The 16,291-nt window shown below is 45.5% G+C and overlaps 1 protein-coding gene across 4 annotated transcripts in view; it reads left to right on the top strand.

Moving 5' to 3' along the window:
• REEP1 (receptor accessory protein 1) overlaps positions 1 to 16,291 on the top strand; it is a 560,779-nt gene that overhangs the window by 24,070 nt on the left and 520,418 nt on the right. The gene's annotated exons all lie outside the window — the stretch shown is intronic.

Here is a 16,291-nt window from a genome sequence, read left to right as displayed (position 1 = left end):
TTTACCCCTAAAGGGACCACGCACTTTTAACCCAAGATACCTGGGACCCTACTCTGTTACTGCCATAATAAATCCAGTAGCGGTCAAGTTGGATTTACCCCCTCGCATGAAAATGCACCCAGTCTTCCATGTTTCACTACTAAAACCTGTTCAACCAGAAACCCGATTGACTAAATCTCCTGAACCTATCCTAGTTGACGGAGAACTTGAGTTTTAAATCAAAAATATCCTGGATTCCAAGATCTCCAAATCAAAACTACACTACCTGATTGACTGGAAAGGCTACGGCCCCCAAGAAAGATCTTGGGAACCTGCAGAACATGTACACGCTCCCCGACTAATCAAGAAATTTCATCGGACATTTCCTAACAAACCAAGACCTCCGGAGAAGTCAACCTTGTGAGGGGCCTTGAGGGGGGGGTGCTGTCATGATCCCTGCTTCCAAGGGGTCAGGACTTGCCCCACCACCTTGGAAGCAGGCCCATGACTCTGATCCCAGGAACCAGCCAGTCCCTATAGGGACCCTCTGGACCTTGTCCTGGCGCCAGTGGCGCCAGGCTCATGATGGTGACTGGTCCCGGCACAGGAAGCGCCGGGCTCATATTGGATAAGAGTGCTTGGTGGACCTACCTGTAGCAGACCATGCTGCTTACTTACCAGCTAACTGGTCTCCTGATCCTTCTCTGCCTGGAACTACTTTTTCTGTCTGGGTGGAGCAGGAGCCACTCCCTGGAAGCAGAACACAGGAACTCTTTTTGAAATCTGGAACTCTTTTCTTACCTGGGTGGGGCCGTGGAAGGAGACATCTAAGCACTACAGAAGGCTATTTAAACCACACCCGATTGGTTTCACGTGCTTCGCGTTATTCTGCATCTGCAGCAGGACGCTCACCGTGTCAGCTCCAGGAAACCTCCAGCTCCAGATCCTGTGAACACGAAATAACCTGCTGGAATCCAATCTTCAGTCTTCTTCAGTCTTCTGCAGCTCCTGCAAAACAAAGGCACAGGTTAGGCTAAAGTAGAGGCAGTGAATCTACTTACCTAATCCAACGGCAGCATCCAAGGCGCCTTTTTCTGCCTTTCTCTTCCGGCACCGACATCTGCAAGGAGAGAGAACATCGGTCAGTAATATTCAACTACAAGTTCTGCTTACCTGTGTTACGCCCGTTCCAACTCAGCTCGCGCTGCATTCCGGCACCTGCAAGGCAAGATACATCTGTTAGTAACGCTTAGTTACAAGACTGCTTACCTGTGTTACGCTCGCTTTCAATCTGTTCGCGCTGCACCTCAGCACCTGCAAAGACAAAAGAGACATTACGGAGCATTCTCCAGCGCTAGTGCAGTCTTTCTACTTACGTGCCATTAGAAGGATAATCTTCATCGTCACAGCATATGAAAAGGGAAAGACATAGACTTTACAGACTTAAGACTTTTGAAAGAGAAGAGAACAAGGCAAAAGGAACTTTAATACTTACAAGGCACGCTCGTGCATTAACGGCGCCTTCGCTCTCAGCAAATCCTCTGCTATCAAGAGGCAGAGCTCGCATCCAGTGAAGCAACTGGATCCAGCGCCCCTGCATAAGACGCAGGATGGAGAGCCCGGCATTTACCTATATAAGGTAAGCGCAATATCAACCCAGTTCCACGGGGAAAGAAAGGGCGAGAGGGGCTAGGAACTTTCCGAACCTTCCAAACACTAATACCTTGGTTTACCCTTGCAGACACCTCACTCTTCAGCTTAAACTGTCGGTGGGAAGGGGGCCCAGTCCGGGAGCAAAACGAACCCTGCGCCTAACACTGAAGACAGTATCCTCGCCAGATCAAGACCTGCGCCTCCGGGGGAACCAGGTGAGCGTTACAGCTAGGTGTCTCGCGTTCCGTGAACCGCTGGGGCCTCCATGAACTGCGAAGGGATATGTTTGTTGTTCTTCCACGTTGCAGCACGAAGCACGGCTGCCGGGGGTTTCAAAAAGTAACAGTGACAATGTTCCAGGTAAAGGAAAATGACGCCGCGTGTAGGGCGAACATGAAAAATAGTTAACTACACGATACTGAGCGCATAGCAAACGTGAAGTTTAAAAGAAAGCTTAAGGAAGCAAAGAGTGGAAGACGCTGAGTGAACAGCAAACCTCCTGTTTGTTTGGGTCCCCGTTCAGGGTCCACAAACAGATTGTGTTTTCTAAGAGCATGCTGCTCTTATTTATAAGACCCAGGGAAGCCCTGGGTCTTTCATTTGCATAGTGGTGGGGGCTGTGGTCCAGCCCCCAGGCCGGTGTAGCTGACTGTCTGGCCCCCTGAGGGGGGAGGAGGTATTTGAACCTGTGCCCTGCCTGACTGTTGGTTTTTCCTAGGGGCTTAGCACCTTGTTGCTTTGTGGAAGGGTGAGGTGATTGTTCACACCTCACCCTTTTTGGGCTTTGTGTGGCAGAGACTGAGTGTCTATAAGTCTGTGGGGGAGAGAAGCAGCCTTGGGGGTGGGGGCTGCCCCTCTCCCTGGCCTTTGGATGGTAACAGCAGTTACCCTGCCTCGCCTTGGGAGGCCCTGCGCCATTGCCCAAAAACAGTGCAATGGGATAACCAAACAGAGAGACGGAGACACAACTCCAGAGGCCTCAACCAATCCAATCCCGAAGGCAAAACAAAGAATAAGAACCTCTGAGGCACAATAACAACATGCAGGGAAGGAAACGAGGGAAAAGGTGCTTGCAGGAAAGCAGAGACGTCCTCCATTGCCCCTGGATACATAGGGACCAGGCTACATGGGGGCATATAGTGCTTCACTTGGCCGTCCTGCAGCAGTTACTCCAGAAGGGGCTGACCCAGAGAGCTACCTTGCAGAGGACCAGCTGCCTAGACACAGGTGAACCTAGTGAAGGGTCCAGAGCCAGGAAGAGGGATGCCTGAGGGAAGGCTTTTCCTGTTTGACCCATTGCTGTAGGATAACAGAATATTGGCTGCCTGAAAATCGCCGTGAATGATAGGGGAGAGAATGCTTATTTAGTCCATGGTCTGGGAGAGACCCACTGAAACGAAAGATGAGAAACTGGAGGTCTCTGCGGTGGGTCAAAAGGACACATAAGGCTGGGTTTCTTCCATTACTGGAATTTTATTCGAAATAAAGAGAAGACACACTCCAAACTATCCCTAAGCTATGGGGCTTCCATACCTAACACAAACAAACTAGGGTGCTCATCAGTTGTCGGTGAGTCCAGAAGGAAGATCTGTCCTCTGTCCAAATCTAAACTATATACCACTATCAAAAGCAACGTAAGCCCAGGAGAAGGACTCCCCTCTCCTGTGATTTGCTTTTCAGCACAGTTACCTTAGCAACTTAGTAGTAGATAGTTCTTGACAACTATTTTGACTTCAAACAGTTCAGAAATAGGGCTCTTCATTTTCTCTCTTGTGTCCTTGACACCTTGCTTCCCCCTACTGAGGTTATTATTTGCTTGCTCTTCATTTGGTACACTTGGTACTTCTTCTATAGACAATGTCCACTGTTTCTCCTGGCTGGGCCAGTCGTAAGGTTGCTCAAGTAAACTCGTTTTTCTCTTGATAGTCACAGAGACTAATATACAAATTCCCCAAAAGATTCTCTCTCTTGTATTCACTTCATTGGTTTTATTGGGACGAGTATGAATGCTCCAGTAACATATTCTCTTCTGTTTCTACTTCTTGGTTTTAGTAGGAGGAGTATGAGGATACCAGTAATGATTCTCACTTCTCTTCACCTGCTTCTCGCTCCTTTCTGCCTTTTTAGTATTACTGGGGCGAGTATGAGAGTAATAGTAATGATTCTCACTTCTTTTCTCCTCTTTAGTATTACTGGGACGAGTTGGAGTGTACCAGTAATAATGATTGCTTCGTTCCGACTCTTTACTGTTACTGGTAGGAGTATGAGAGTACCAGTAAAAATGTTTTTTGTTCTCCACTGTCCTTTGTTTCTTATCAATGTCCCCATATAACTTCCCACTCTCCTGCAGGAATATTGGGTTGCATCCCTGATTGGGACGAGTATGATTATTATGCTCATTATGTTTGCTATGCCTCCCAGGTCTCCCAGCTTCCCTGTTACCTCTCTGACTTGGGGTTAGTGTCAACAGGCCTGCGATCAGGACAGGATGCTACCTTTTGTTAGTCTGGTTGGCCTCTTGCCTCTCAACTTCTCCGTCTCATTCTCAGCATCCGCTCTGTGTCGGGAACAGGACTGTGGTCTTTGCATCATTCTTGGACTGAACAGTCCACTGACTCTCGGTCACGCCACCACTTAAGACTTGGTAGGCAGTCTGAGATTTCCCTCCCTCAGCTCTTCTGCCTGTTTCCAAACGGTCAACTTCTTGCACACAGCTGATTCGATTCTCCCAAGCTTCCTCGTCTGACAGGATTTCTCTTCCTCCCTTTATGACGCGTAGCTGGGCCTTCCCCGGCGGAGCATCCACGTCCTGTCTCTCTGTTGGCAGAGTACTCTGCATTACTCGCCCAATCTTCTTCTTCACAGTATTGAATTAATTTCCTTTCTCATGGGAAATTGATGTTTCTGTACCACAGTAACATACATTAATTTGTCCTTCATGAGTTCTTTGGATGGAAGCTGTTTATATTTATTTTGATTTCTAAAGCGCTGGAACAGAAGCCTGGAGGCATAAGAGCGCTGACAAGACACACAACAAGAAAACCCATAACGCTGATAAAAGGCCTAGGAAGAAAACCTGAGAAAAGAGAGTCGAGGCCAGGGAGGCATTTTAATCAGAAAGAAAGGTTTTCATGTTGCGTTTGAACCTGGGAAGACTGGGCACAGCCTCAAATCAAGCAGAAGGGTATTCCACAGATGAGGAGTTGAGACTAGGAAACATCCATTTGCACCTGCACCAGTTTGGCCTTTTGAGTAGAAAGCAGCCCAATGTTGTTGGATCTTAGGTTACGCCAGATTGGTAACCACTCCAACTGTGCTGTCAGGTAGGATGGGCTTATTCCATACATGTGGACATATGCAATGCAGAGGGTATAAAACATGACAGTCTTTGCTATGAGGAGCCAATGCTCTCTGCGCTGTTGAGATTTTTACGCAAACCCATTACCACCCTCACTGCGTTGTTCTGGACAACTTGCAGACGATTAAGTTCTCCTTTACCCAAACCCAGTAGACTGCTGGCACCGTAGTCGACACGGCTCCCAATGATCGCCCTGGCCAGGGTGGCACAGCTGGAGATCTCTAGAAATGGTCTAATTTGTGCCAGGAGTTTGATGTAGTATATTGAGTTGGACACTAGACAGCTGATATAGGGCCTCGTTGAGAGCTCTTGGTCAATAGTGACTTCCAGGGTTTTTACTTTTTTCAGGGTGGGGAGAAGACAATCAGTGATTTGAATGGATGAGTAGGACTGATCTAAAAGGCATAGTTTGGCAAGATAATAATCTCAGTTTTTGAGTTGTTCAGGGCTGGGCTGTTATACAGCATCCAGAGCTGTATTTGGTTGTAAGTAGCATTAATGACCTCTGTGTCTTTAGTGTAATCATCTGAGAGAGGGAAGAGACCCTGAGTATCATCAGCATAGATGGCATAGCAGATGCCATCTGCATCAAGTTGATCAAACAGTGTGAGCATAAATAGATTGAACAGGGTAGGAGACAAACACGAGCCCTGAGGTACTCCTCACTGTAAGGTGAAGCCTTCAGACAGAGCGTCTCCTTGGAAGACCTTGGCCGATCTTTCTGACAGAAACTAGAGCACTCAGCTGACTGCTTCCTCAGGAAAGGAGGCCCTTCTAGCAGTCTGCTGGCTCAAATGGAATGATTTACCAAGGCAAATGCGGCTGTCAGGTTCAGGAGCATCAGCAATGATGTTTTACCCTTGTGCATAGATTGAACAATGTTAGTTTTAAGGTCCAACAATGTGGATTCAGTACTATGCGCACTCTGGAAAACCTGATTGTTTTAGGCCTAGAATGCTATGAGCACTCAGAAAGGTCTGAATCTGATTGTGTGCTATTTTGTCCAATGCCTTCAACAGGAAGGGAGAGTTAGTAATCGGGTGATAGCTGCCTGCCAGGCATGTATCCAGTGAGGGCTTTTTCAAAAGTGGAGTGATCCATGCTTGCTTGACATCAATGGGCACAGTCATGTCTGTAAACGATGTTTTTTTTTTTACAAATTTCGGAATCAATGGGACAAGCAGCTGGGCACAGGCCTTCACTATTTTGGCAGGGCATATATCACCCTTGCAGCTAGTGGGATTCAACCTAGTTAATATATCCAGGACCTCCGCTTCTCTCACCTCTGCAGAGGTAAGCAGATTTGGCGGGGGTGTCTGGAGTCCAGCGCCAACTAGAGTGGGTGGAGGATTCAGATGGACAAGCCTAGCTTTAATATCCTCTCTGATTACAGAGATCTTATTAGACATGGCCTTTTCAATCTGAGAACACGAGTCAGCATCTTTCAGAACTGTGAACTTACTAGGACTTTTAAGGATCTTGAAAAGTTCCTTTGTGTCTGAGGTGGCCCCCCTGATAGTCTGTTCATTAAAGCACTTTTTAGCAGCACAAATGGCCACTTGATGCTCTTTGGCTGTGAGGCTATGGTTGGATTTCCACAGGGTCTTACCTTTCTTAAGTGGTCTGGAGGTGGGTTGTGGGTCAGTAACTTAGAGAGTACCTCTTTGAAACGAGAGTCCTTGACACCAAGGGGGGAGTCTCTCCCTTTAAGGTGCTGCATGCCTCTACCCTGTAACGGTTTATTGAGAAGCCACCCTCAAAATAGGGAGTTCCTTCCCTCCCCACTCAAGTGGTTATTCAACAAACAGTTTAACAGATTCTTTTTTAGCCCTATCTCAGACACATAACATGGCCCTTGGATCCCTTGCCCCTGAGCTAACAACGAGACAAGAACCAGGCCGGTGTATGGGAAATATATTGGTATTTATTTAAATGAAAAATAATAGAAATTTGCATGAAAATATCAAAACACTACTTTATCTGTGGCGCAAAACAATCAATTTCTCTCAGCATAAATACATCACAAAAGTGAGTAAAAAAGAACACAAGTCTTACTTTCTGCAAATTTCACTTCACAAAATAATGACACTGATCAATAACAAAGGCATTTATGTAATGTCGTGCGATTTCGATTTTCCTGCAGGCTTAAATGTATAGCAGTAGGATTTCAAGATTGGTAAAAAAAACAAATGACAATTATAATTTCGCCCACACTTTTGGTTAAGAATAAACACAGGGTGATTAATCGCTTCATTTTTCAGACCCACCTCCCCCTTGCTTTGGTCTAGTGTGGGAAGTCAGACAGAGAAATTGGAATTCTTGGGGGAATTTGGCATTTCAGACCCCCCACCCCCAAACCCAATAACTGAAAGGCCTGTATTGGAGAAGCTGGATAAAAAGGTTGGAATGATTTAAGAACAAAGACACTCCTCCTCCTTAAAGAAGTTGAGGTCAGCTGGGCAACAAGGATTACCCAATTAAATTATAGGCTATAGTTTTCAGTGCACACTGGGAAGTGAGCTTTGTTAATTTAGAATTTTAACACAATTCACTGTTAGTGTTCTACCAAATGGGGAATTAATTAAATTCAAAATGTTGGTTACATAGGCTAAGGATCTACAGTGTCCCCCCCCATCCCCACCCACTATAAAGAGAAAGGATTCATGGCAAGTAGACTCCCCCACCTTTTAGTTTCCCTGGACTCGGTTCTACTTACATACATGGTTTAGGGGTCTGCAGCAACATATGGCAATTGCCATTTGGAATCGCCCTTTTGTTCTCCTTTCAACTTTTTTTGGCAAAAACTAGTTATGTATCACAATTTCTTAATTTTACCAGCAACTGCCATACTAACCATATTTTCTGTTTTAGCTGATCACAGGGAATTTGATAAGCCAACCACCAAATCTGTATGATGTAGCATGGCCATGTGGCACATTTTTGCTGTTTCCATAAAAAGCACAACAGTTATGACGACAAAAGTTATTAAGCATATCCCTAATTTCCTTTTCCACCCGCTCACCAAATCTCACATTTTGAACATGTTCAGATCAGCCCGAAACCCAGTCTAACTGGCCATTACAGTTCCCAGAGTCACAGGTAGAGGCATTTTATATCTCCAAAATCGCCCGGAAATTACATTAAAAATGCTACAAAAATGAAATCAATCCACATTATCGTTGCTGAGAAAAAGGCCTAAATGATAATAGTCCTTTTAAATTATTTGTGAATGTTCATGTGGGACAAATAGCAATTTCTGCCTTCCAGCCATTTGTTTTCACTGAGTCAGCCTGTACCTTTATCAGTCACCTTTGTGTTGGAAGCTTGCTCTTTGAAGTGGGTGCCCCCATTTTCACACATATTAGTCATGCTCCAGCCAAGCAGTGACTTTTCCTGAAGTCCATGCTTTCAGAGCCAGCAGGCCTGGAGAACACTGAATTTCGACGCCTTTAGCAGGAAATGTTATTGCGGGTGGTCATTAGATGTGAGATGTGACATCCAGACTGAGAGTGGGAGTTTTCCTTGTGAAGTTTTTGCCCACAGCCTGCAAAATGGTCTGCTTTGGGCTGACATTTTCCGTGAAGACAAAGTGGCTCTTCAAATGTCACTGCAGTTTTGTAGGTGAAACACAATATACATTAATTTTGGACAAGCCGCACATTTTGTTTTCCTACCATTTTTCTGTGAGCAGTGATATTTTTTGCACTTTTACTGTTTTTTTTAATCCGTTTTCATTTTGCACACACATGAACTGGCCGTTTTTGCTTTCAATGTTTAAAATCCTGTTTTCCATGTGACAGAGATCTTTGATTCCTCCTTCCTTTGTACATTAAAATGATGCTTATCAATTGATAATGACAGATAGGCCCCATTCCACATGGCTCTTTATTTTTTACTTGAAAAACAAAAACAAAGTCCAGGCCGTTTTTGTTTCAGTGGTTAAAATGGCTGCCATTCATGTGAAAGGGACTTCTGTTTGGGGGCTTTAAATGCACCCCATAACCCCTAGGGAGGGCATCGCTTAGTGGGCTCCCCTCCCTAGCCTCCCAAGGAAAGGCACCCCCATTGGGAGAAATGAGTGAATCTCGTGATTCGTCACATCTAGATCATACCTTCCATGTTTACTGAGAGAATCCAATGTCTAGGAGAGCACTATTGCATGCATTGACAATCCCGAGCGGTAGGAGAGTCATGCTATGAGAGTTGAGAATACCAAGGTCTGGTAGTGACTTGCTGAATATGTTGATGAACCCAACCTATGGGAGATACCTATTGTGTATATTGAAGGAACGCAAGGTCTGAGAGAGACCCATTGAAGAAATCCAAGGTCTAGGAGTGAAAGATAACTGCTATGAACGCTCGGCCACCAAAGGTCTGGACGGGGAAGCAGCATGGCAAGGGCAGTGCTCCCTAAATTCACAGGAGCGTTGCGTTGACAGCCATGTTGCCAATATTGCATGGCTCTCAGTGCGGCACACCCTCTCATCACAGGAGCGCCACTGTGACAGTCATGCTGCCAGTGGCGCATGGCTCTCAGTGTGGCACACCCTCTCATCACAGGAGTGCCACTGTGACAGTCATGCTGCCAGTGGCGCATGGCTCTCAGTGTGGTGCCTCCTCTCGTCACAGGATCGCCGCGCTGGCAGCCATGCTGTCAGTACTGTTCTCCTCTTTGCCCAGGCTGCACCTGACAGATGTGGCACAGGCACTGGAAATAGCCCGCCCCACTCCTTACCGTCTTAGGGTGTAGGGCGGAGGATCCAGCCAGCACCGCTCTCCTCCCCTCCCCAGCCTGGCCGCAGCAGACAGACGCGACCCAGGCACAGAAAACACCCATCACGGCTCCTCACAATATCCACTTTTCCTCGCAAGCCCATGATTAATTTTCATGAAATGATCAAGTCTTTGTCTCAAAGAATCTAGCCAGTACAGTCTCAACGAATCTAGCCAGTACAGTCTCAAAGAATCTAGCCAGTACAGTCTCAAAGAATCTAGCCAGTACAGCCTCAATGAATCTAGCCAGTACAGTCTCAAATAATCTAGCCAATACAGCCTCAAAGCATCTAGCCAGTACAGTCTCAAATAATCTAGCCAGTACAGCCTCAATGAATCTAGCCAGTACAGTCTCAAATAATCTAGCCAGTACAGTCTCAAAGAATCTAGCCAGTACAGTCTCAAAGAATCTAGCCAGTACAGCGTCAATTAATCTAGCTAGTACAGTCTCAAAGAATCTAGCCAGTACAGTATCAAAGATTCTAGCCAGTACAGCCTCAATGAATCTAGCCAGTACAGTCTCAAAGAATCTAGCCATTACAGCCTCAATGAATCTAGCCAGTACAGTTTCAAAGAATCTAGCTAGTACAGCCTCAATGAATCTAGCCAGTACAGCCCCAATGAATCTAGCCAGTACAGCCTCAATGAATCTAGCCAGTACAGTCTCAAAGAATCTAGCCAGTACAGCCTCAATGAATCTAGCCAGTACAGCCTGAATGAATCTAACCAGTACAGTCTCAAATAATCCAGCCAGTACAGTCTCAAATAATCCAGCCAGTACATTGTCCAGTGTAGTGATTAATGTGAAGGCAATTTCGGGTAAACATTTATCTGTCAGTCTACTTCGAATGTGGAATTTAAATTTTTATTTTCACAGTAAGCAAACATAAATAATGTTTATTTTTTTTATTTTTTTCTACTTCGAATGTGATCAGAAATGTAGATGCAGGTAAACTTTTCAACTGTTCTTAGCGGGAGATGAGCACACCCCAGACAAAATAAAGCTCTTCCTGCAGGAGAATGATGGCTCACCATGTAGACATGTCTGGGATGCCATGAGTGCTGTGCTTAGGGGAGGGTTTATTAACTATGCAGCGCATACCGAAAAGATCAACGAGTTGCGAGACAAACTGAAGGCTGCATAGCTTCCTGTGTGAGGACAAATGATATACGTTATAGGTTAACTTTGGGCAGGTTGAGGGGCGACTTCAATTCTCTGTTCACTACTAGCAGCACCGAAGAGAGGGTTTTTCCATGCGCCATATTTACTGGAGGCAGGCCGATGGATGTGGAAAACTACTGGCCGGTGTGGCTATCAAAGTTGGGCATTAATAACAAATATAGAGGTCATTTATATGGCAGATGGGGGATTTAATTACCTCAAACAAATCTATTAATTCAGCATTTCTACACTTTTGCATCTATGTACGGAATCTTTTGCTCCGGCCTGGGAAGTGCTGGATCGTTTCTTTGACGGTCATCTTTCACCAACGCTTAGTGACGCATGTAGAAAAAGCCTGGAGTGTCCCTTTAGTTTAGAGGAGATCTGTTTAGCAATTGATAACATGCCTCTTGGCAAGATGTCCTGGCCGGTTTACAACAGCATTTTACAGAGTGTCCCACAAAGCCCGGCCTTGCGGGTGACTAAGCTGTTCAGTGCCAGCGCTCAAGTGAAACGGATGCCCGAGTCCATGTCAGAGGCTGTGACCACCTTGATATTGAAACCAAGCAAAGATGGCGACTATTGCGAAAAATGCAGACTCATTTCCATTTCACACAGCGAGTATGAACACAGTATTCGGCAAATTAATAGATGGTTCACTTCACAAACAGAGTTTACCCTGGCCAGACATAGCATCACACGCCCACTCGGGTGCTGCCAAACTTTGCATTTATAGGGCGTACCCCCCTTGAGCATGAGTGATGCCCAGAAAGCCTGCCGGGCCTACGTGAAGCACACACCGGGAAGGTTCGGATTCTGGGAGTGGTTTGTTAGGGCTTTTCAGGCCCTGTGTTCCAAACCAAGAGCGCGGGGACACTAGCCAAGGGATTGATTTCAGATTACTTTAGGCTGTCAAAGGGAGATGGGGGTGTGGGGCAGGACTGTAACCTTTCACTCTTATTTTTTAATCTGGAAATGTAACTCTTGGCTGCAGCTATTGGGCAGGGTGCTGACCATAAGGGCTTTATGCAGAGAGAGGAGAGAAAAAACTCTGCTTACCTGCAGACGGTATCAGGCAATAATGTCCCTATATGTATGGTCGCCGTACATAACGCCGGGATAAGTTCATGGCAACATTATATAGGTGGCCATATATATAGGGACAGGGGGAGCGTGGGTTGTGGGGGTGACCTACTCCCCTTGAAAAAAAAATAAGATTTTGGGAGTTCTGGGGGTGTCCCCCGCATGGTCAATGTAATAATGCCTCTACAAAAAACAGCAATTTTTCGAAATGGATGTTTTGCATGGCAACATTTTTGAGAGGACATTATCACATGGAACCCCTGTGGCACCGAAACTAGGGGAGTCAGAATGTTTTGATTCATGGTCAGTGAAGTGGGCGGAAAAGGGGAAAGTAGAGCATAATGTCAAGAAATGGCTTTCTCTGAATCTAGCGACTGAACTCGAAAAGACTACAACTGACATTACCAGGTGGGCGTGGGGGGACACCCTGAGATTATGTGGAAAATGTAATACCATTAAAATGTATCTCCGCCATGAAGACCTTTACATTATACAGACGTTTCCACTCCCATTTTAAAAAAAAGATGATGACAGGATAGAATGGGTATTCAAAGGTTTCTTATGGGGTGATGGGAAACGCCCCAGACTCAATGCTCTTTAAAAAGTCAATTTTGGGGGTTTGGATATCCCAACCAGAGATGCTACGGGGCTTTTGTCCTGCGAGACTCCAGGCACTGTCTATGACAAGAGGGGCTGATTCCCTAAATTGGTTTCATCCTGAAAAGTGCCCCCTACCAAGCGGACATGCTGCCCTCTATGAGTAAGGTGCCAGGCAAAGCCCATAGCTTTACAAGAGCAATCTTGGGCACGGGGGAGCTGCCTGATAGATTGGTATTCCCCCCAAAAACCGAACACAAAAACACACAGGCCGAAAATAATGAATTTTTATGGCCAAATTTGAGCGAGATTTTCGCACCTTTTTTAAAAAAAAACAATTGATGGGTTGGGTAAAGGCATAAAAAAGGCAGGAGAATGGGGGCGGGAGCCTCCCCACATTTCTAAAAGAAGAAAATCAAAAAAATCTAAAACATTATTTTTAAAAACGGCCAGAAAATGTTGATGTTTTCAGCCTCTGTGTTTTATATTCGCTATTTTAACGTAGAACCGACACATTTTCGTGATAACATGAAGAGGCAACCTGATGTAGGAGTCCTGACTTCAGGCGTAGGAACAGGCAAGTCCATTCTTGTAAATGGATCATGGCAGGCATTCTGAGGCTGTGTGGAGTGTGGAAATGACCGGACAGGGTATAGCAGGCGGGTAAAAACAAGGTTCAATGAGCTACTTCATCACTTGCTGGAAGCCATGATGGGTGTGATACAGTAGGAATGAGCAAAACAGTATTTATCCTTGGTCGCCTTAGCACGGCTCCTTTCGCAGCCTCCAACCTATTTATTATGATTTGGCGGAAGTGGTCAGAGTTTGAGGGAAAAACCAATAGGAAACGATAAATGGGCAATGGCGACACATGGCGATGGATTTGTAGTTCGGCCAGTGCAGCAAAACTAGATTTGCACCCGGGGTACAAACAGCAATGACTGGTGTGCAAGAGATACTGGTTTCCAGCACACATGCATCATCTTTGGTGCTCCGGTTGAATGCCACACCTTTTTTTTTTATTTTTTATTGATTTGATTTAATTGCGTTGCACATTTTTACAAAACTAACAGTATCAAATCACAATTTTCCTGTTTCCTGTATCCATTTTCCTCTTTCAAAATGCGGCTTCATACTCGATCATCCAGAGTGTAAGTGTCCAGTTTCAGGGCGTCTTAGACATCTTAGATGTCTTTCCCACTTCTATTTCCAAAGTTCACTGGGCTTTCGTGTCCTTTTATTATTGTGGGTAATTAGATCGGTGGGTAGACCTTCTTGATGAACAGGACGGCTGACCATTAAGGATGGTCATTAAGGCTGACCATCCATATTCGTCATCCAAAGTTTGAAGGGTGCAAAAGAGGGGTGTGAGAAAGTTCGAACAACCCAGGACAGCTGATTATCACGTGTTTGATGGATTCCTCTGTTGCAGGGTTCCTGCAGAATCTGCAGCTGTTCGTCTGCCTGAGCCCTCTAATTGCCATTATTTCATTTGTTTGAATTAGGTTATGGTGCATTTTCATAAAGGTTGCCCTAAAAAGTCGACTTGGAACTATTCGAAGGTAAGGCTGCACCACGTTGAGCTTTATAAAGATCTGGGGCACCTCTTTAACCAATTTCGAAGCACCTGCCTTTTCCAGAGAATTAATCCAGCCAAGCAAAAACAGTTTTTTCTTCATGTTCATCGGGTTTGTGATTAAATCCTCTTCTGAGCAGCCAATTTTTGTCCATGATTTTCTTGATGTTGCTTACCCATTTAGCTAATCTCGAAGGTGTCCCTTTCTTTATTTCACAGTTAATTATCCTCAGGACCATCAGGCTATTTGGGATAATTATTTTTTGGAACAAGGTTAGCCTTTTCCAATCGACAATCGCTTGAAGTGATGCTAGGTTTAATTCTTTGCGAATTACATCGATTTGTGCTGAATTTGGCAGGTTTAAGATTTTTTTTCTCCAAACAATGGCTTCTAGTCTTCCCCAGATCTCTACAGAAATATCCAGGATAGCTTCCACCCCATATATTAGTGAAGGGACTACTTTCCCCTTGTAATATTTCAGGGCCTCCATTAATGAGAAACTGCCATATTTGCTATCCATAAGCTTTGCTGGAACCCCCAGTAACTTGGCGTTTACTAGTAAGTCTTCTTGGAGGGGGATCTTAGCTGGACTGTTATTCATGATAATTCCCAAGTATTTGAATGTCTCAACTTTTTGTATTGGGTTTGTCCCCACCATCCATACAAACGGCTCCTTCCTTGAGTTTCCTTGTTGAAAGCACATTATTTTTGTCTTTGATTGATTTATCTCAAATTCGTTGAGGATGGTGTATCTATGTAGACTGTCTAGCTGTTTTTGTAGACCTATTTTGGTTTGATCTATCAATATAAGATCATCTGCGTACACCAGATGTGGCACTTTCTCCCCTCCAATTGTTGATGGAAAAGATCTCCGCATGGGTTCAAATTGCTGAATGTCTGATGTAAAGAAGTTGTAAATTGCAGGTACCATGGGACACCCCAGCTTGACCCCTCGATGGGTTGCGATAGGAGAGGATAAGAACCCTGCACGGTTCAACCAGACTCTGATCTGAGTTCCTGTATGAAGGGCTTTCAGTGGACTCATTACGTCGTCTGGACACCCACGTTCTTCCAGCTTTGTCCACAAAGCTTGCAATCTACTTGATCGAAAGCTTGGACGAGGTCCACGAATGCTATAAAGATCTTACCTCCACTTAGATGGTACTTGTATTTCAATATGCTCAGTAGCAGGATGTTTACAGACGTTCCAACAGTTTTTACAAACCCAGCCTGAAATGGATCAATTGCATTTACACGTGATGTCCAAGCTGAAAATTTCTCCAACAAAAAGGACCCAAAAATGTTACCTATAACGTCTAACAACGCTATAGATCTATAGTTCTTCGGGTCAGACTTGTCTCCTTTTTTTGTGGATAGGGACTATTGTTGCTGTTGCTGATTTCCACGAGTCAGGTATTATCCTATCTTTGGAGATTTCTCTGAAGACTACTTGTATGCCACATATTTCAGGACCTTGCAGTAGCCTGGGATAAGGGGGAAGTGTTGGTAGGGCTGCTAGGGTCAGCTGAAGACCTTCTTTGGATGGGTAAAACAGTAGCTATTTTGAAGAAGGCAGTAGAGAGAGATTAAGGAGGATGTCGAAGAGGGGGCTGGTAATGGGTGCATCATTCTGGATGGTTTTAAGTGAGGATCCACATGAGTCCAGGAAGGATTGGCCGCTCATAGGATGGGTGTCAGCCCAGCAGGTGGAAGGACTGGTCGCCCAGAGGATGGGTGCCAGTCCAGCAGGTGGAAGGACTGGCCGCCCAGAGGACGGGTGCCAGTCCAGCAGGTGGAAGGACTGGTCACCCAGAGGATGGGTGCCAGCCCATCAGGTGGAAGTACTGTCCGCCCAATCCAGCAGGTGGAAGGACTGGCCCCCCAGAGGACGGGTGCCAGTCCAGCAGGTGGAATTTAAAGCAGCCACGTGAGGATAGCCTAATAATGAGGGCTGGTGGAGAGGGGGGCATGGAGTAGAAGGGTAGTCCAGGTGCCTCTTATCTTGGAGATCCTGGAGGATAAGTAGAGGGCAATGTCATTGGCTGAGAGAAAGGAGGAGCTCAAGCATGGCTTGCGATGGTGCGCCGTGGCCTGGCGAGTAACAGATAG

This window comes from Ambystoma mexicanum, chromosome 6q (assembly GCF_040938575.1).
Source record: "Ambystoma mexicanum isolate Mex_15411 chromosome 6q, UKY_AmexF1_1, whole genome shotgun sequence".
Taxonomy (NCBI): domain Eukaryota; kingdom Metazoa; phylum Chordata; class Amphibia; order Caudata; family Ambystomatidae; genus Ambystoma; species Ambystoma mexicanum.
This window is presented reverse-complemented; position numbering and strand designations above follow the sequence as displayed.